Source organism: Coenobita brevimanus, chromosome 14, assembly GCF_032717465.1.
Source record: "Coenobita brevimanus isolate Jiangsu-jjx chromosome 14, ASM3271746v2, whole genome shotgun sequence".
Taxonomy (NCBI): domain Eukaryota; kingdom Metazoa; phylum Arthropoda; class Malacostraca; order Decapoda; family Coenobitidae; genus Coenobita; species Coenobita brevimanus.
Window position 1 is genome coordinate 35,954,123 of NC_136967.1, and position 22,544 is coordinate 35,976,666.

Here is a 22,544-nt window from a genome sequence, read left to right on the forward strand (position 1 = left end):
AGCCCAACCTGTGATTTGTAGCCCAATCTGGCAACCCTGCCTCAATGTATTTCTCTTAACGCTTCCCATCACATCCACACCACAACGATCCTTCAGTTCCTCATTTGTCAATCTGTCTCTCCATGTGACTCCACATGCTCCTCTCAAATAACCCATTTCCACTGCTCTCACTTGACTTCTGTCCCTTTAGCAAGGTCCAAGCTTCACTTTCAGAGTTAGTATCACAATAGGCTACTGTCATGTAACTTTTTCACTTCCATGCTCACTTCCCTGTTTCTTATTGTAGTACCATAATTTTAAGTATTAGTGTAAATTAGTATAAGCTAGTATTGTAAGTGTAATCTTAAGCTTAAGTATTGTAAGTATAGCTCATGATTTAACCGTAAAGTTGTATTTTTAAGTCTAGTCTTAGTTGATATTCATAATCTGAACATGATTCTAATATTGACAGTCCTAAGTCGAGTTTTGATGTGAATATGACTAATGTTTATACATAATGAACCAGCCGTTTCCAACATATACGTATAACCGAGGAAATTTTAGCAGAGATTAAAAATAGCGAGTGTCTTTCTTTATATTCTGATCTAGAGATTTATATACCTGCCGAAGTTAATAGATTAATCCTTTTGAAAATGCAGTGGTGATTGAGAGTTGACTGAAGTAAAAATATTGAAGATTGTCACTTGTGAAGCGCGAAATTCATGCTATTGATTCGGGTTACAGTCACGTAGGCATATGTAACCGACATGGGTAATAAAACTGGTCGAATTCTTAATTAATTTGGCTTCATTATGACTGAAGTTCCTTTACGCTTAATACAAAAATTTTAAACATCGTGAGTCATTTTTCTATGTATGTTGAGTACAAACGTGTCTCTCGTATTCTTTGGAGATCTAGTAGAAACAAAATATTACAAAGTAATCAGTTAAAGTTTAGCTATTTCCCGAACACTGTCTGGTTTAGTATAAAAGAAAGGGGAGCCGAGCCAGAACAATGAGACCGTCGCTCCTCTTCATCGTTGTAGGTTAGTGCCCGAGCTCTCCCCGCCCCCCCTGTTCTCCCTCGTGTATTAAATTATCATATACGTTCGTGAGTTAAATTAGTAATATTTTACCCTGATCCTTCTTGTGCTGAATAATAAGACCGTCGCTCCTTTCATCGTTGCAAACGAGAGTTATGGAGGGCCGTGGCTTGCATTTCATGGATTCGAGCGTTCTAGCCGTGGCCTAACCTCGAACACACTAAATCCCCCCTCCCCCTCCTTTAGTTCATGGAATCAAAGTCATATCGGCTGGTCCATTTGTCCACTTGATTACGGTCCATGTAATTACTGATCCTATTGATTATTGTGTCTAGTTTATATAAGATTCTTCAGTTGTTGTGCAGTCTTAAAGAATATTCTTTAGTGATAACCTTTAGGTTCCTTCCCGACGAGTCCATCAGAGACCATGGGACTATATCCATGCTTATCAGTATTCTTGGAATATTAATCTAGTGTGTAAAGATACACATTTCTGGAGTTATACTGTAAATCCTGATTATTGAGTATTAACTTAGTTCATGTAGCTTCATATTTCTGGAAAGTGTAACAGTATTTTTGAATATTTAGTCTGAGAAGATTCAAATAGCTGTTGACATATGATCCTCATTCTATTTTGTTTGGTATAATTCACAGTTTGAATTTGTATCTCAGTTCTTAATGCTTAGTAAAACTTAGGTTGTCATATCGAGTTTTGAATGTTTGCTATCCTCCAAGGAGTGGTTCAGACGAGGTTGAGTGGCCCGCAAGGTGTGCTAATATCTAACTGCTCACGCACTCTCCAAAAGATCATGCTACCACATATCCCATAAATTCTCTAATAAGATCACGCTACCCCCATTTTCCATAATTTCTAAAACTGTCAACATTACACTGGTGGCCAAATTTTTCCGGCGTTACACTGGAGGTATCTAAATTCTGATCATTACACTGGTGACTAATTCTCAGCATCATATTGGTGGTGTTCCAAAAATTCTCTTTAATACACTGGTGGCTAAAGCGGTGGGATAAGATATTGGTATGGGATAAGATATTGTTGTGGGATACGATATTGTTGTGAAATAGAATCCCTCCATAACAGTACACTGGAGGTCCACTTAATATCGCGATATTTCTAGAAGTAATAATCTTTAAATCTCCTGGAGGACGAGCAAAATTATTCTTCACCAATAGTAGAATGAACACCAAGGTGGAAACACAACTTGTGTATTTTGTGGTTTGGTCTAGTGGAAGAAGGAGTAAGGTGGAGGAGTTGTTGATGGAACTTAGGGGGTTATATGTCAAGAAAAACGAGTGTAGCTCGGTGGACCATGATAGCCGGTCTGTTAGGTTCATCCCCCTCAAAACAAAACAATCCACACACATCACTCCATCGTGTAGTGGAAGCGTTGATGGACGGAGGTGTGTACGTGGTAGAGGATGTGTTCACAGAGAAGAGGATGCAGGGAGCCGCGGGACGGGTGAGGTCCTGTTGCGGAGGAGAAGAGTGGCCCTTGGGACCCCTGGAGGGGGCCTTTGAGCCTGATCCATTGGATGAACAGTTGCCGCCCCGTGAGAGATACCCTCCCCGGAGACTTATTGAGAAGTGTTGAGAATTAAGCTGGTTATGGCAGTAATAATTGAAGTGATGGATAGGGAAATGTGTGCGGGTCGGACTGTCTGACTATTGACTGTGAGTTCATAGGAGTTTGGGTTATGGGCACAGCCTAGTTCAATGGAAATATTAGATTGTTTTAATTCGAGGGGCAGTGTGCACATACCTCTCAACTTACAGTCAACACAGTCTTGGGTAAAACAGTGACTTCAGGACCTGACAGGCGCTCGTCAGTTACTAGGTGGAGAGCTGGAAGCGTAAGATTAAATGGATGGGAGCATGTATGCGATTAGTCTATATGTTGTATGAATGGGAAGTGCACCTAGGACGATCCTGGCAGCGAGAGTACGGGTCTGTCCAGGTGAGACGACCATGTTGTCACCCAGGCAGGAGGTTGGTTGGTAGACATCTTTTCACAGAATTTAGTGTTTATCGTGACAGAGAAGCGACCCCATGGGGTACATGATTTTTCTTGTGGACCGACAGGTGCCACTTATTGGAGACATGTTCACAATCAAATCTGGTAAGTCTGTCCTTTCAGCACACATTTCCCTAGGAAATGTAGATGAGTGATTTGAATGTTGACTTCCGATGTAAATTTTTTTTTTTTTTTTTTCCGGAGGAAGGACCCGTGTAGTGCCATAATTTTAAGTATTAGTGTAAGTTAGTATAAACAAGTATTGTAAGTGTAATCTTAAGCTTAAGTATTGTAAGTATAGCTCATGATTTAACCGTTAATTTGTATATTTAAGCCTAGTCTTAGTTGATATTCATAATCTGAACATGATTCTAATATTGACAGTGCTAAGTCGAGTTTTGATGTGAATATGACTAATGTTTATACATAATGAACCAGCCGTTTCCAACATAGACGTATAACCAAGGAAATTTTAGCAGAGATTAAAAATAGCGAGTGTCTTTCTTTATATTCTGATCTAGAGATTTATATGCCAGGCGAAGTTAATAGATTAATCCTTTTGAAAATGCAGTGGTGATTGAGAGTTGACTGAAGTAAAAATATTGAAGATTGTCATTTGTGAAGCGCGAAATTCATGCTATTGATTCGGGTTACAGTCACGTAGGCATATGTAACCGACATGGGTAATAAAACTGTTCGAATTCCTAATTAATTTGGCTTCATTATGACTGAAGTTCCTTTACGCTTAATACAAAAATTTTAAACATCGTGAGTCATTTTTCTATGTATGTTGAGTACAAACGTGTCTCTCGTATTCTTTGGAGATCTAGTAGAAACAAAATATTACAAAGTAATCAGTTAAAGTTTAGCTATTTCCCGAACACTGTCTGGTTTAGTATAAAAGAAAGGGGAGCCGAGCCAGAACAATGAGACCGTCGCTCCTCTTCATCGTTGTAGGTTAGTGCCCGAGCTCTCCCCGCCCCCCCTTTTCTCCCTCGTGTATTAAATTATCATATACGTTCGTGAGTTAAATTAGTAATATTTTACCCTGATCCTTCTTGTGCTGAATAATATGACCGTCGCTCCTTTCATCGTTGCAAACGAGAGTTATGGAGGGCCGTGGCTTGCATTTCATGGATTCGAGCGTTCTAGCCGTGGCCTAACCTCGAACACACTAAATCCCCCCCCCCCCTCCTTTAGTTCATGGAATCAGAGTCATATCGGCTGGTCCATTTGTCCACTTGATTACGGTCCATGTAATTACTGATCCTATTGATTATTGTGTCTAGTTTATATAAGATTCTTCAGTTGTTGTGCAGTCTTAAAGAATATTCTTTAGTGATAACCTTTAGGTTCCTTCCCGACGAGTCCATCAGAGACCATGGGACTATATCCATGCTTATCAGTATTCTTGGAATATTAATCTAGTGTGTAAAGATACACATTTCTGGAGTTATACTGTAAATCCTGATTATTGAGTATTAACTTAGTTCATGTAGCTTCATATTTCTGGAAAGTGTAACAGTATTTTTGAATATTTAGTCTGAGAAGATGCAAATAGCTGTTGACATATGATCCTCATTCTATTTTGTTTGGTATAATTCACAGTTTGAATTTGTATCTCAGTTCTTAATGCTTAGTAAAACTTAGGTTGTCATATCGAGTTTTGAATGTTTGCTATCCTCCAAGGAGTGGTTCAGACGAGGTTGAGTGGCCCGCAAGGTGTGCTAATATCTAACTGCTCACGCACTCTCCAAAAGATCATGCTACCACATATCCCATAAATTCTCTAATAAGATCACGCTACCCCCATTTTCCATAATTTCTAAAACTGTCAACATTACACTGGTGGCCAAATTTTTCCGGCGTTACACTGGAGGTATCTAAATTCTGATCATTACACTGGTGACTAATTCTCAGCATCATATTGGTGGTGTTTCAAAAATTCTCTTTAATACACTGGTGGCTAAAGCGGTGGGATAAGATATTGGTATGGGATAAGATATTGTTGTGGGATACGATATTGTTGTGAAATAGAATCCCTCCATAACAGTACACTGGAGGTCCACTTAATATCGCGATATTTCTAGAAGTAATAATCTTTAAATCTCCTGGAGGACGAGCAAAATTATTCTTCACCAATAGTAGAATGAACACCAAGGTGGAAACACAACTTGTGTATTTTGTGGTTTGGTCTAGTGGAAGAAGGAGTAAGGTGGAGGAGTTGTTGATGGAACTTAGGGGGTTATATGTCAAGAAAAACGAGTGTAGCTCGGTGGACCATGATAGCCGGTCCGTTAGGTTCATCCCCCTCAAAACAAAACAATCCACACACATCACTCCATCGTGTAGTGGAAGCGTTGATGGACGGAGGTGTGTACGTGGTAGAGGATGTGTTCACGGGGAAGAGGATGCAGGGAGCCGCGGGAGGGGTGAGGCCCTGTTGCGGAGGAGAAGAGTGGCCCTTGGGACCCCTGGAGGGGGCCTTTGAGCCTGATCCAGCGGATGAATAGTTGCCGCCCCGTGAGAGATGCTCTCCCCGGAGACTTATTGAGAAGTGTTGAGTGTTAAGCTGGTTATGGCAGTAATAAGTTAAGAGATGGATAGGGAAATGTGTGCGGGTCGGACTGTCTGACTATTGACTGTGAGTTCATAGGAGTTTGGGTTATGGGCACAGCCTAGTTCAATGGAAATATTAGATTGTTTTAATTCGAGGGGCAGTGTGCACATACCTCCCAACTTACAGTCAACACAGTCTTGGGTAAAACAGTGACTTCAGGACCTGACAGGCGCTCGTCAGTTACTAGGTGGAGAGCTGGAAGCGTAAGATTAAATGGATGGGAGCATGTATGCGATTAGTCTATATGTTGTATGAATGGTAAGTGCACCTAGGATGATCCTGGCAGCGAGATAACGGGTCTGTCCAGGTGAGACGACCATGTTGTCACCCAGGCAGGAGGTTGGCTGGGACACATCTTTTCACAGAATTTCAAGTGTTTATCGTGACAGAGAAGTGACCCCATGGGGTACATGATTTTTCTTGTGGACCGACAGGTGCCACTTACTGGAGACATGTTCACAGTCAAATTTGGTAAGTCTGTCCTTTCAGCATACACTTCCCTAGGAAATGTAGATGAATGATTTGAATGTTGACTTCCGACGTAAATTTTTTTTTTTTTTTTTTCCGGAGGAAGGACCCGTGTAGTGCCATAATTTTAAGTATTAGTGTAAGTTAGTATAAACAAGTATTGTAAGTGTAATCTTAAGCTTAAGTATTGTAAGTATAGCTCATGATTTAACCGTTAATTTGTATATTTAAGCCTAGTCTTAGTTGATATTCACAGTCTGAACATGATTCTAATGTTGACAGTGCTAAGTCGTGTTTTGATGTGAACATGACTAATGTTTATACTTAATGAACCAGCCATTTCCAATAAAGATGTATAACCGTGGAAATTTTAGCAGAGATTAAAAATCGCGAGTGTCTTTCTTTATATTCTGATCTAGAGATTTTTATACCTGCCGAAGTTAATAGATTAATCCTTTTGAAAATGCAGTGGTGATTGAGAGTTTACTGCCAATAAAGAATTCATGATAGGGGTGTTCTTGGACATCCATAAAGCCTATGACATGACCTGGCAACACAGTATACTAATGAAGATCTATGCTTATGGTTTAAGAGGAAATTTGCCTATTTTTATTTCAAATTTCTTAAGGGACAGAACTTTCTCTGTCAAATTGCCCCGTAACGTAACATCGGATATATTTATCCAGGAAAACGGGGTGCCACAGGGAAGTGTGCTTAGTCCTATTTTATTTAGTATTATGATCAATGATATTCTATCATCAGCTCCCATCCCGAGGAATCTTAAATACTCGCTCTACGCTGACGATTGTGCAATATGGCACTGTTCCCGTAATGCACAATTTTCGGCTGGGCGGATTCAAGCAGCCCTTGACTCCGTCCACCAATGTGCCTTGCAGTGGGGATTTAAGTTTTCCGTACGTAAGTGTGCCGGTATAGTCTTCACTAATCGTAACGTACCTAATTTATTCTTAACTTTGGGTAATCAGGCGGTACCTTTTCAAAATTCTGAAAAATTTTTAGGAATACATTTGATCATAGAATGAATTTTAAACTTCATGTTAATACTTTGCTTGCTCGTTGTGATAAACCGTTAAATATCCTCAAGTACCTAGCGGGTACTACCTGGGGTGCCAACAGAAAATCTTTATTAATGGTGTATAAGTCCCTTATTCGATCAAAGCTAGACTATGGCGCACAGGTGTATGGCTCGGCATCCGATGCCACGCTGAAAGGATTGGATGTGTTACAGAATAAATGTTTGCGAATGTGTATTGGAGCCGTCCAGTGTACCCGTGTGGCTTGTATGGAGGTGGAGGCGAATGTGCCCCAGTCGCCTGGAAGAAAAAGTGTTGGCACGGTTACGGCTCAATGCCACCATTTTAACACATATGAAACCTTATATGGAAAGATGCTTCCCACCGCACTGTGACATCTGTGATGCGATGTTATCTATCAGTCATATCATCCTGCGCTGTCGGTGATTTTTTCGTGAACGTGCTTCACTTATAAATTACTGCGGCGCAGCAGACGTCCCCTTCATCCTTTCCACCATCCTGGGTGATGGGGACATTGTTATGACTGATAAACTGATGGCTTTCTTGAGAGAGACCGGACTGATCAGAGTGATGTGACTTTTTTACTGTGTGGTTATGGTTTTTATCAATGGTAAATATGTATATATTGTAATATTAATTAGGGTTGACAGTTGACATATTTTAAATAGTTCCTCCTCCCACTGATCTATTTCTAATATAGATGTCCCCTACATTAAGCCAAGTTCCTCGCCTGACAGTCACCAGCTGATGAGTGCAAGTGTGCAATATAGGAAGGTATTGGGCACTTGCAGTCGATGGTGGTCTGCTGGGCGAGGTTCTTCACTTTTTGTATAAATTATGTAAATACATTATACCATCTTGCTTAAATTATTCTAATTAGGGCCGACAGCTGACGTATATGGAAATGTTCCTGACTCGTCTGGTTCCCTTTCATATATTGATGTCCCCTGTATTAGGTTGGGCCTCGACTGACAGGCACCAGGTGATGAATGCAGGTATGTAATGTAGAAAGGCATTACATATCTGCAGTCGATGGTGTTCTTTTGGTCGAGGCTTTTTTACCATTAATGTAGGTCTAGTTATTTGTCTCTTAGGACTTAGTATAGGTTAGCGATTTGTCTGTTAGGTGATTAGTTTTAGGGTCTTTATATTAGGCATTTTTGTTTATAAGTAATATAAGGTTAAAAATATAAAAAATTACCAAAAAAAATAATAAAAATAAAAATACAAAAAAATAAAAATTATTATATATATATATGTACAGTTGTTAGCATAAATTAGCTGCAAGTCTACTTGTGTGATGTGAGTCCTTTTGTCTGGGAACAGTGTAAGGGGACTAGTTGCCACGTAGCCTTTTATACACTTTAACGTGTTTTTTTAAAAATGGTACTATAGTCTCACCAATCTAAAACCAAGGTTTGGGTGGAGTCCAGCCGGGGATTTCCCGGCGTACAGCGTTGCCTTGTTTCCTATACTCTGATTGGCTAGTGGTTGACCTGACGCCGTTAGAGCTCGCCGCTCACATTTCGCCACCTGGCCTGACATGACTTCACCCACTTCTGTGTGTGTGCGTGTGTGTGTGTGTGTGTGTGTGTGTATGTAAAGACAAACTAATTTAAGTTAAAAATATAACCAAAATAATGAATTTAAAAATCGCATTCTCTCTCTCTCTCTCTCTCATATAATTTATGATTCCTAGTATGGGCCTGGATGTTGCCGCTCGTGAGTGTTTTAACTTATTTATTTCTATTAAGAAAATAGCGTAGGTTCTACTGATTCCTTCAAATTATATTATAAAAGTAATTGTTACATTACTTACCCAACTTAGAACTACCGCGAAGTCGGTAAAAGTAACTACATTTTTTTCAGCAACACTGTAAAATATGTATGCCACGTTTCTTTATTGATGTACAAGAGCCATATGTATTACAAGTTTACCTTCCTTTGATATGCTAGAATACTTACGTAAATATTGTATTAGTATGTGCGTACCTATCTGTGATGCCTATTGCATATATAACAGAATCTACACATCGCTCGTTTAGGAAGTATGGCATCGCTGCACCCAGCGCCAGACCCCACCCAAACCTTGGTTTTAGATTGGTGAGACAATAGAGGCTGGCTAGAGTACAATATTATGCATATCGTATTTAATCAGTATAAAAAAAAATACAAAAGCTGACAGAATGTTTTGAAAAGACGTACGACCATAATACTCTGACATTCCTCATAACCGTGTCTAAACTCCCCCTCTCTCCCCCTTTCTCCTCCTGATGTCCCCCCACCCCTCCTTCCCCCTCCTACTCCCCACTCACGTTCATGCCTCTCCACTTTCTCCTCTCCTCACTCTCTCTACCTTCATTCATTTATCCACGGCACTAACCCGACTGGTGCATCACAAATTCTCTCTTGACTGTTTACTAAACCAATATTGTCCTGTTCTCAATTGCTCGAAAAGGTTTAATAAAATGTATCCAAGGCTAATTACCAATATTCCTTCCTGTTCTAATCCCATTCTCACCCTCCCCGTCTGATTCCCACTCTTTTTATTCCAGTTGTCATTCTTTTCTCCACCCCTTGTCACTACCAACAGCCACTAGATACAGAAACGTTTGAGGTCTCGTTCTTGTGATGTATTATTCCTTACTCTGTGTGTGTGTGTGTGTGTGTGTGTGTGTGTGTGTGTGTGTGTTTAGTGAGCCTGGCAGTTGGTGGCTATTATTTCAGTTGGCGAAATTAAACAAACATTTGTGCCCATTCCTCCTACTTCCTCTGTGTCTGTCTGTCTGTCTGTCTCGTTTCAAGGAAAATGTTCCCATCCTCCTCATACTGTTCGCTGATTCATGAAGCAGGATCAGAACCCATCATGTTTCGAACTACTGTATCACGTTTGGAGTAAAGAGTGGGTGAAAAAGACTGAGGCATGGGAAGATACTCTCGAATGTAAGGAGCTAAAAGGTTACAGGAATAGACAAAAAAAATGGAGAAGAGTGCAGTTCATTATGTAGATCTGAGCCGTGGTTAAGGTAGACAGGGTGCGGAGAGAGGGGAGTGGAAATGAAGGAGCATGGGGGGGGGGGAGTTGAGAGGTAGGGTGGGGAGGGACATGGGGTGGGTACAAGGGAGAGAGCATCACTCTACAACATTTTTCTGTCGTCTTATGCTCACTTTTATGCTAATCAGATATAAAGACATTGCATTCTGGGCGATTTATAGCACTAATTCTTACAAACACGTCTTTAAAGCACATAAAAAGCCTGTGTGGCAACTAGTTCCTATACACTGTTGCCAGACAAAACAACCACATCACACGAGCAGGCTTGCAGCGAATTTGTGCTGACGACTGTACGTGTGCATGAAAGTGTGTATGTTCATATGCATGGATGTGTGTATGTATGTATGTATGTATGTATATATATATGTTCGTATATATATATGTCAATGTATATACATATATTTAATTTTGCCTTAATGACCAGGGGCTCCGGCCTCAATGGTCGATAGGAAAAAAAAAAAAAAAGCCAAAACAATGAGACCATCGCTCCTCTGCATCATTGCAGGTTAGTGCCCGAGCCCTCACCCCCCACCTTTTCTCCCTCGTGTATCAAATTATCATATACGTTCGTGAGTTAAAATAGTAATATTTTCCCCTGATCCTTCTTGTGCTGAATAATGAGACCGTCGCTCTTTTTCATTGTTGCAGACGAGAGTTATGGAGGGCCGTGGCTCGCATTTCATGGACTCGAGCGTTCTAGTCTCTAACACACTAAATCAACCCCCCCCCTGTTTAGTTCATGGAATCAAAGTGATATCGGCTGGTCTGCCACAGGGGAATGTGAGTTTAAGAATAAGGCTGATATTAATAAAAGGTAAACACAAGAAATTGACTTGTGAAATCAAGTAGTAAGTTTTACTTTATGCTGGCTTACTTTGCCATTTCTCTAAAGGCGAGAATTTTATAAACTTTCTCAACAGTACGCAGTGGAGACTATCTACTGACGAATGCTGTATCATTAGTATTATTAGCCTCTGAGAAAGTGTGATCATTACCCCCCGACAATCAATAATTTATAATGATAATGAACAAGTTCTTGCTGATGCTTAACTCCTGCCTGGCACAACTGATTTAAGTTTTGATAAGAAAGAACTGGCCTAAATACCAGTTGTGATTAATATAAGAAGTTTGTGCCAACTAGGAGTAGCAAACTAAATTAAGCTTAGTATGGAGAAATCAAACTCCATTAATACAAATAAATGAGCTCAAAAAATAAGAACTGTAAATTTACTGATTACAATAAAATAAATTTACATTACATGAACCTCAAAATGAATACAAAAGGGGAATTCGCTGTCACAGGGGGACTAGTGAATTCAAATAACAAAGGAAATACACTCACTCACTCATTTAAAGCTAGTCATATTGATTACAACAAAATAAATTTACATTACATGAATCTCAAAATGAATTCATAAGGGGAATTCGCTGTCACAGGGGGACTAGTGAAATCAAATAACAAAGAAAATACACTCACTCACTCATTTAAAGCTAGTCAGACTTAAGGCTATGCAAACAAACGAAAATGCTGGTCAGTGAAGGGAACGGAGCTGAAGCTATAAAAGACTGTCTGTTGCACACCAGGTGCTGCTATTCGCTGCTCAACTCACTGCAACCACTCACCAAACTCGGCGAGGAAATATGGGTAATCGTTGAACTGGTGCAGACCGTAGGCGCTAGAAGACCTCCTCTCTCAGCTTTGGCACAGCGAACCTCCTCCCGCAGCTGCTCGACACTAACTAACTCACATAAGCAGGCTGGGCACGGCCCAAGTCAACGGTCGAGAAGCAATGTGAGAACAACAACAACACAACAATTTTTGCTCAGTGAAATGCACTGTCTATACAGAAAGACAGTCACTTATGAAACAATGACAAGGGTTATGAAACTCATTACAATCTGAGTACAAAAGCAAGGCAGTTAATGGTCTGAGCGAAAATTTACGAATTTCAATGAAATTCAGACGTTGCCTTATTTGATACTAATACAATGTCACAATTTAATTTGTGGCATTACGCCCCATCAAAATGAAATTTTTCATAGAAAAAAATAACGGTAGGTGATGTTTACATCCAAACTCAGTCACACCAGATTCACACTGTTGTTTATGTGTACTATCCTGCTACAGGAGAAAATCACTTGCCAATGAGTGTAAAAATCTCTTATTTACGTTAATAGAAGCAAGCTTGAGGGAAAAACTCCGTGACGATAGTGGAAAATCCTGTACTCAGGTCAAACTGAGCGAAAGTTCACTATGTTTAAACTAACAACTAATTGTTATGTAGCATGGTTTACGTAATACACAGTGTAGGTGTGATAGTCGTAATGTAACTGTACCCATGTGTAAAATGATATAATACAAATTAATAGTAAATGGGGACGACGAGAGTCAATCAGCTGATCTGCACAGTAAAACTGCTGCACCCACTACTGTACCTGCAAAATCAATCAAGGTGGAGCATCAAAAGTGTCAGTGTAACAAACAATTTTTATTAAATTACAATTTCTCTCTCAGCCTAGTAGTCAGTACATATGCTACAAAAAGTACACTATTACTTTCTTAATGGATACATTATTAACCAGGAAACGTAGTCACTGGATTGCATAAATCTTAGAGGACCACTGTAGTTTACTGCTTAAACCTACATTATTAACCAAGAAACGTGCTAGTCCTTGGATTGCTCAAATCTCTCAGAACAGGCAGTTTACTGGTTAAACCTAACTCTACACGTACGATTAATATTGGCAAGCTGAGAATCCCTATGCAAACTCGGGCAGGTCACATTTTAACACCCAGCGTGGGTGTGAACACACATGTGGATAATGTGCATATTCTCCAGGAATCCTCAGAAAGGCCCACAGCTCGAGATGCTCCACAAGATAATTCAGACACAGCCTCAGATTGCCCCTACGGGGTTCTCAAACTTCCCCTTTAACCTACGGTACTCATGTATATATAGGTCCTGGACTTATTGTGTACTGTGGGACCAATGGGCAAGGCATCAGGTCTTGCTGGTACACTGTTAACTAGGAACCAAGCTGGTCCTTAGATTGCATAAATCTCTGAGGACGCCTGTCTTATGGAACCCAGCATACAGCAGTTGCCCGTGTTAGTCATCAGTTAGCAGGTGAGACATCAGGTGTTCACCCACATTACCATTGCCCTCTCTCTCAACTGCTTCAGAGATTATGGGTGTGGATTCAAATGGCACGGAAGGACATGTCCCTGATTGGTGGTACGTTGACACACATTGCAGGAACACAGGAACCTATTTCCTGTCCCATCCCTGGCCAGAAAAAGTCAGCACGGATATGACCCTGGGTTTTCCTTTTGCCCATGTGACCTCCTGAGGCTGAACAATAACCCCATTCTAACACTTGTCGGCGATACTTAGCAGGAACGACAAACTGCAGCCGAACCTCGCCCTGGGGTGCTCGTGACTCACGGTAGAGCCGTCCTTGTTTACGAAGGAACCTGGCTTGACCTCCCCGTGAATACTTAATCACTTTACTCTTTTGCTTCTTCCACCCAGCAGTAAATGTTGGGTCAGAGTGTTGTTCTTGGACTACATCTTGACTACAAATCAGATCTTGCGGTGATGCAATGGTCACCGGGGTGACACAGTTTGGAGCCTTGGCCATGGCTCTTGTTACTGCAGCCAAAGTCTGAGTAGCGTCAACTACAGTGCAACTATACTTGGTACCTGGTATGTTGCCTATTATTAGGTCAAACAAAGGTTCTGGCATGACAACTGCAACTGTTGTTCCAGTGTAAAATAGAGATGCCACCTCGGGGAATAATCTCACTGATCCATCAATAAGTCTAACTTGGATCTGCCTACCTGTGTACTCGTCAGGCCGAACTAAATTCTGCTTGACGGAGTAACCCGAGGATCCATTGTCTCTCAGAACATTTACGGAAACACCTCCCACAAACCCTGTCTGAACAAGAAAGGCAGTGTTGCTGATGGAAGGGTCTGAGGAGGTAGCAGCCAGTCATTGATAAGACTGGAACGAATGATGCAGCAACTGTGGCGCCTTGAGAACTAGATACCTGAGGGGTCATGCTCACCATCTGAGGAGTTGGAGCATTGACCACCTGAGGTGGAAAGTTCACTGTTGCAGGGGGACTAGTGAACTGTGGGGAAGTACCTGTACTGGTGGGAACGGCACCACCATGCCCTTGTGCAATGATAGCTGCATTTGCATCCTGCCTCTGATACACTAAAGTTGATTGACCTGACTGAGGGTTACGTGGTTTATCCTTGTTCTGCTGCTGCTTGGGATACTGATGCTGGTTAGGGTTCTGCTTGTACTTCTTCCAGTTGCGTTTCTGCGTATTTTGCCCCTGGTCTTCTTCTGCAATTTGTTTGGACCTTGTTTATTTGATTCTGAGAATGGCCTTGATGCTGGGGTTCAGTCTGAGATGGCTTCCCAGACTTGTCAGCTTTCCTGTTCCAGGTCTGTTGCTTACGAGTTTGGTACCTGTACACAGTGAAGAATGCATCAGCCTTTTCCACCATTTGGCTGGCATCCCTTACCTGGCAGATATTAAGCTGAGCCATAAGCTCAGTTGGCCACGACTTCTCTAGCTGTGTGAACAGCATGAGGTCAATTATCCCCTCTCGCATGCGAGGGGTTTCATCTTTCTCCATCCATTCATCTAAGTAAGTAGCGAGACAGTTGAGGAACTGAACAGTAGTCTCCATTTCTTGGAGATGCGCCCTCATAAACTGACTCCTGGGGTCGTCAGTTGTGAGACCAAATGCTTTGGTGAGTGCAGCCTTCATCATCTCATAATTGAGATTGTCTCCACGAATTCTGTGGAGAATATCGAGGGCAGGGCCCTCAAACAAGCTAAGAAATTGGAGCCGCTTAACTGCCTCATCCAGCTGGTACAGCTGCGCCATGTCTTCAAAACGAGCTATGATTGGCTCCATTCACTCACCTTCCTTATATGAAGGAAGCTTGAGGCGTGGGGTTTCCAGAACATGTGCAGGGGGAGCACTCATGCTCGGGTCAGCTGCACCAGATGTGCCTGAAGCCAAGGAGTCTCGATTGAGCTTCAGCATCTCAAGTTCATGTTTCTCACGTGCCTTGCGCTTGGCCTCGTGCTGTTCTCGCTCATGTTCATATCTTCAGAGGCATCATTCTCACGTCACTGATCATAACTATACCGTGAGAGCACATACTCTTTCATTTCCTGTGGACCGGTAAGCCCCATATCTTTGGCTTCCTGTACATATGGATTAGTAGCCATGGTGCTAACTCAACTAAGGATGAGTGGACTAAAGACTGAGTACTGACTGCTGTTTTGCAGAGTAATGCCAATAACCGAAAGTAAAGAATATAGGCACAGGCTGGTGGCGACCAGTCTTATCTCCTGCGTAGGAGGATTCACTGTCGTAGGGGGACTAGTGATTTGTTACTCGTTTTATCTCCTGTGGAGGAGGGTTCATTGTCGCAGGGAGACTAGTGAATTGTTACTAGTTTTATCTCCTGTGGAGGAGGATTCACTGTCACAAGGGGAGTAGTGAATTGTGACTAGTTTTATCTCGTTAAACTGATAGGATTCACTGTCGCAGGGGAACTAGTGGATTGTGAATAGCCTTATCTAGTTAAACTGGTGTGATTCACTGTCGCAGGGGGACTAGTGAATCGTGGCTAGTCTCATCTACTTAAACTGGTAAGATTCACTGTCACAGGGGGACTAGTGAATCGTGACTAGTCCTATCTAGTTAAACTGGTAGGATTTACTGTCGCAGGGGGACTAGTGAATCGTGACTAGTGCCTAATGCCCTTAATGATAACAAATACCTTGGTGTGAGAGTGAGTATTATTTCGTTATTAGCTTTAGAGCTAGGAGTTAATATCCTGGAATGAGGTCACCAGATGTCATTGGGGAATGTGAATATAAGAATAAGGCTGATATTGATAAAAGGTAAACACAAGGAATTGACTTGTGAAATCAAGTAGTAAGTTTTACTTTATTCTGGCTTACTTCGCCAATTCTCTAAAGGTGAGAATTTTATAAACTTTCTCAACAGTACGCAGTGGAGACTATCTACTGGCGAATGCTGTATCATCAGTATTATTAGCCTCTGAGAAAGTGTGATCATTACCCCCCGACAATCAATAATTTATAATGATAATGAACAAGTTCTTGCTGATGCTTAACTCCTGCCTGGCACAACTGATTTAAGTTTTGATAAGAAAGAACTGGCCTAAATACCAGTTGTGATTAATATAAGAAGTTTGTGCCAACTGGGAGTAGCAAACTAAATTAAGCTTAGTATGGAGAAATCAAACCTCATTAATACAGTTAAATGAGCTCAAAGAAAAGAACTGTAAATTTATTGATTACAATAAAATAAATTTACGTTACATGAATCTCAAAATGAATTCAAAAGCGGAATTCACCGTCACAGGGGGACTAGTGAATTCAAATAACAAAGGAAATACACTCACTCACTCATTTAAAGCTAGTCATATTGATTACAATAAAATAAATTTACGTTAAATGAATCTCAAAATGAATTCAAAAGGGGAATTTGCTGTCACAGGGGGACTAGTGAATTCAAATAACAAAGGAAATACACTCACTCACTCATTTAAAGCTAATCAGACTTAAGACTAAGAAAACGAACGAAAATGCTTGTCAGTGAAGGGAACGGAGCTGAAGCTACGAAAGACTGGGCGTCTGTCTGTTGCACACCAGGCGCTGATATTCGCTGCTCAACTCACTGCAACTGCTCACCAAACATGAAGGGGAAATATGGGGAACCGTTGAACTGGTGGAGACTGTAGGCGCTAGAAGACCTCCTCTCTCAGCTCTGGCACAAAGAACCTCCTCCCGTAGCTGCTCGACACCGACTGATTCATGTAAGCAGGCTGGGCACGGCCCAAGTCAACGGTCGAGAGACAATGTAAGAATGAAAGGTATCAGGTACACAAAAAATTTCGCTCAGTGAAACGCACTGTCTATACAGAAAGACAGTCACTTATGAAACAATGACAAGGGTTATGGAACTCATTACGATCTGAGTACAAAAGCAAGATAGTTAACGGTCTGAGTGAAAATTTACGCAATTCAATGAAATTCAGACGTTCCCTTAAATGATACTAGTACAATGTCGCAAATTAATTCGTGACATGGTCCATTTGTCCATTTGATTATGGTCCCTGTGATTACTGATCCTATTGATTATTGTGTCTAGTTTATATATGATTCTGTAGTAGTTGTGCATTTAGTCTTAGAGAATATTCTTTAGTGATAACCTTTAGGTTCCTTCCCGACGAGTCCATCAGAGACCATGGGACTATATCCATGCGTATCAGTATTCTTGGAATATTAATCTAGTGTGTAAAGATACACATTTCTGGAGTTATACTGTAAATCCTGATTACTATTAACTTTGTTCGTGTAGCTTCATATTTCTGGAAAGTGTAACAGTATTTTTGAATATTTAGTTTGAGAAGATTCATATAGCTGTTGATATATGATCCTCATTATATTTTGTTTGGTATAATTCACAGTTTGAAGAGTAATTTGTATCTCATTCTTAATGCTTAGTAAAACTTAGGTTAAGTCATACAGAGTTTTGAATTTTTGCTATCCTCCAAGGAGTGGTTCAGAGGAGGTTGAGTGGCCCACAAGGTGTGCTAATATCTAACTGCTCACGCACTCTCCAAAAGATCAAGCAACTACATTTCCCATAAATTCTCTAATAAGATCACACTACTCCCACTTTCCATAATTTCTAAAATTGTCAACATTACACTGGTGGCCAAATTTTTCCGGCGTTACACTGGAGGTATCTAAATTCTGATCATGACACTGGTGAATAATTCTCAGCATCATATTGGTGGTGATCCAAAAATTCTCGTTAATACATTATGACTGCCCTCAAGGAACCGGCAACCTTTCTTCCTTATTTTACCTTTTCAAGCACTTCACTCTCTTAACTTCCATCCCTACTCATCACACTACCCAGGTACTTAAACACACTCACATTTTTCATTTTCTAATATCTCACTTTACTGTGCGTTCATTGACTTCACTTCTCTCGACGACCATAACTTTACTTTTCCCTACATTAACCTTCAGATTCCGTTTCTTACACACTCTTCCAGACTAATCCACCAAGCCTTGCAGCACCCCTTCGTCTTCACTTAATAACACAGTATCATCTGCAAACAACAATACATGGAGTTTCCAAACACTGCCCTCTCTCATTGGGGCCGCTCCAACATCAGCTGCCCTACCTTGTATCTCTATTTTAACCCCATCCATATACGGATTGAACAACCATGGAGACATGACATAACCCTGTTTTAATCCAACCTTCAAACTGAAAAATTCACTCAGTTGTCAATCCACACGCACTGCAGCCTTAGCACCCTCCTACATACTCTTCACGGCATTCAACAACTTCCCATCTACTCCAAATATTCTTAATACTTTCCACAATCCTTGTCAATTCCCCCTGTCATATGCTTTCTCCAAATCTATGAAGGCTGAATACAACTTGTTTCCCTTCTCTAGAAACTTTTCCACTAAAGATCTAAGAATGCATATCTAATCTACACAACCTCTTGCCTTCTTAAAGCTTTCTTGTTCTTCTCCAACTAATTCCTCTGTTATTTCCCTAACTCTGTCAATATGTATCCTATCATATACTTTTCCTATTACACTAAGAAGATAAATGCCCCTATGATTACCACATACCTCTTTTTCCCTTTTTGCTTTGTACAGGGGAATAATTATACCTGACTTCCACGTTCTCAATGAGGGATTTCCAGGGAAAGTTGTGTGTTTCCAGCAACTGTTTTTGTCCTCTTATACGTAACGGGTAGAGCAGTATCACAGTGTAGATGCTGCTGCACTGTGTTTCACAACTACTCTTTACCAGACAGGTGGAAGGGCAATTCCTAGTATAACTGGCTACCTTCTTCACAGGCTCGTGACATGGTGGAACTAAACAACTTGCAAATCATCCAGAGCTGCTTCCTATCATTTTTGTGCACACAGACACCAAGTTTATAATGGTTCCGTTATGCTGTGCCTGTGTAAAATGGAGGTAGACCACAGAGAATGCATGACGTAGCTTTTGGGAAGATAATATTCATCACCCGCCTTTAGCAGGGCGAGGAAATATAGTTTTTGTCTGTGTGTGTCTGTGTGACTGTACAGTATATATCTTTTCCCAACATATCCCGAAATGTTGTGGACGAATTTTCACCAAAGTTTTAGAAAACAGCAACTATGTGGATGTGCAGAAGCCTATCACTTTTGCTGAGGATTTGATCAGTGATGACCGAATACCAGCTACGATATATTTTAAAATATGGATTGGCTTTTTGCAAAACGCATTAACTGAATTTCGTAGAGTTTTGCGAATTAACTTAAAAATTGGTATATATTGTACAATCAGGGAAACTTCCACATTACCCACCTCTCGAGACTGATGTGAGACGGGTGGATGTGAAGAGCCAGACCTCATGTGTCTGGTAACTGTGAGTGTGAAGGAGGGGGAGGCGGGGGATTGCGGGCAGCGGAGAGTTAGGTTATTTAATAGGATGGGAATCACGTGTAAGTCTGCAATGTATGACTCGGATGGTGTGTTTAATTTGGTAAGGATAGATGACATTATGATCCTAGCATTTGATTTTAAAAAGTACGTAGATGTCATTCGTGTTAGTGTTGTCAGGAAATTTATAAAATTTTGCTGGATTCAGACAGGTTTGAATGCTTTCATTCCTTTTCGACTTTAACATGAGGAGTTTTCCCAGGAGATACTCGCAATGATATAACACACGTTTATATTTTGTGGTGAGCCGAAAACAAGGCCACTACATTATATATATATATATATATATATATATATATATATATATATATATATATATATATATATATATATATGTGTGTGAGTGTGTGTGTCTGTGTATATATATATATATATATATATATATATATATATATATATATATATAAAATATATATATATATATATATATATATATATATATATTGTTACATAGCCTATGATTTCATCATCCTTTGTGTAATTTTAACGCACAGTTGCTGCATGTTTGATCACGAGCGTGTTCTGCCTCAGTCCCCCCTTCTACCGTTATAGTAGAGTAAGTCGTTCTCTCTGTTGTCCAGAGCGGGATTGTGAACTCTATGTCCCCGTGGCTTCATTTGCGCGTCCTTCTTACAAGTTGTATCAGGCTCTGCTGGCCCCTATATAATGAGCTCAGTCTCTGCATCATTGCGGGGACTTTGATGGATGGTTGCGAAGAGTGAGGACGTGTTTCTGAGCTCTCGTCTAGCTGCAGGGTTGCCTCACCGGCCTTAGCTTTTTGTTTTCCTCGCCACTAGGGCGTTTTTCAATAAAGTTAGGTTAGCTAGTACTAATTCTCCTCCCAGCCCTTTAGAGATATAGTAAGTGTCTATATCTGTTTCCTGAGATTGCCTTTGCTTACTCACCCTCTGGGAGTGTACCCCCCACTGATCGCTTCTGGGGTGTGAGAGGTATACACGGGCGCTGTCACTCCCGAGAGTGGTTTGAGAGGGTAATCTCAGACTAGGTGTTTTTTTCCCCGGGCAATCCTTATCCCTTGGTTGTTTTTCTTCTTCTCTTCCCACTTCCCCTCTACGGGGGAAGTGGTAGCTATGATGGAACCCCCTACTGCCTCCTCCCCCTTCCAGGGGGGAGGTAGTCCTGACGACACTCCTGACCGTGCTACTGACCTCGGCCCCAGACTGACGAGGACTTGCCAGACTCGATTCCCCGCTTGGACATCCCTGTAAATAACTGCGACCTTTAGTAACTCTTCATGCGCTAGGTTCTACTCCCCTGTCCAGACTCAATCCCTTCATTGTCAAGAAGGTGATTGACCACTGTGCGGGAGAGGTGGAACAAGTTAAAAAACTTTGGAAAATGGAGACCTCCCTAGTAAAGACATTCAATTCTGCTCAGGTGAAAGACTTGTGCTAAAGCTGCGTAAGTTTTCACTGTCATGATATCGAGGCCAAGATCCCAACATTCATGAATTCCTGCAAGGGTGTTATCACTTGCAGGGATCTCATGGTGATGAGTGAGGAAAAGAAATCATACAGGAACTTGCTCATCAGGATGTAATTGATGCCAAATTCATCACTCGTTATCAGGAAGGTGTAAGGATCGAAGACAGCCACAGTTATCCTCACTTTTGGCAAAGTTTTGCTACCTACAAATGTCAAAGTAGGATATGAAATTGTAAATGTAAGACCGTACATCCCGAATCCCCTTCGTTGTTCAAAATGTCAGCTCTATGGACATCATGAAAAGGCTTGTCGGGCTTCCAACATCGTGTGTGGCAAGTGTGCGGCTGTAGGTCACTCTGCTGACAACTGTACATCCGGGGAGACTGAGTGCTGCTTTCACTGTAAGGATGCTCACTCCACTTCCTCGAGGGTTTGTCCCAAGTGGAAGGAGGAGAGAAAGAGGTCTGCACAGTGAAAGCAACTGAGGGCATAGAGTCCTTTTGACGATGCTAGGGAAGAAGGTGAAGGAGTTGCATGCAACTCCCAGAAGCCTAATGTCTCCTATGCATCGGCGAGTTTGTGAAACCCGTCCCGTGATGTGCACTGTGGAGACAACAGACTGACCTTACCTTCGCCTCCACATGCCACATGCCCCTACCTCTAAGTCTAGACCCCTGGTAACGTTCCCAACTCTCTCTGCTACAGACATCCCTGTCGCCACTTCTTACCTTCTTCAGGCTGCCGCTGCTCGCTTCCGCAGTCGGTGCGGCAAAAATCGAAGCCCGACAAGTCTGATAAGATTAATCTGAAGCTACCCTCTACAAAACAAGTCTCGTCCTCACGTTCTTCCAGTTCCCACTCCCCAGCGAGGGAGAGAGGAAGGTTGTAGCTCTTCCTCGGGGAGTCTGGGAACCTCTTAATTGATGATAATATGGAAGTTTCCATGAACAAGCACCGGGATAGTCCCCCGGTAGTCGCCGCCTTCTGGCGGGCGACAAAAAAGACGAACCATCACTGGCCCCCCCCCAACGAAAATCTTAAACCGCTCGCATTCACTATACTACAGTGGAATTGTAGAAGTATTAGGGAATAAGTTACACAATATAGCAATCTTTGCTTTCTATACACAGGCCAGACGTTGTTTGTTTACAGGAGACGCGCCTGGAGTGATCACCCTGATCCTCCACAGTTCAAACACTACCACTCGTATAGAAGATATGAAGGTCACGGAGTTATAGCCATATACACACATAAATCACA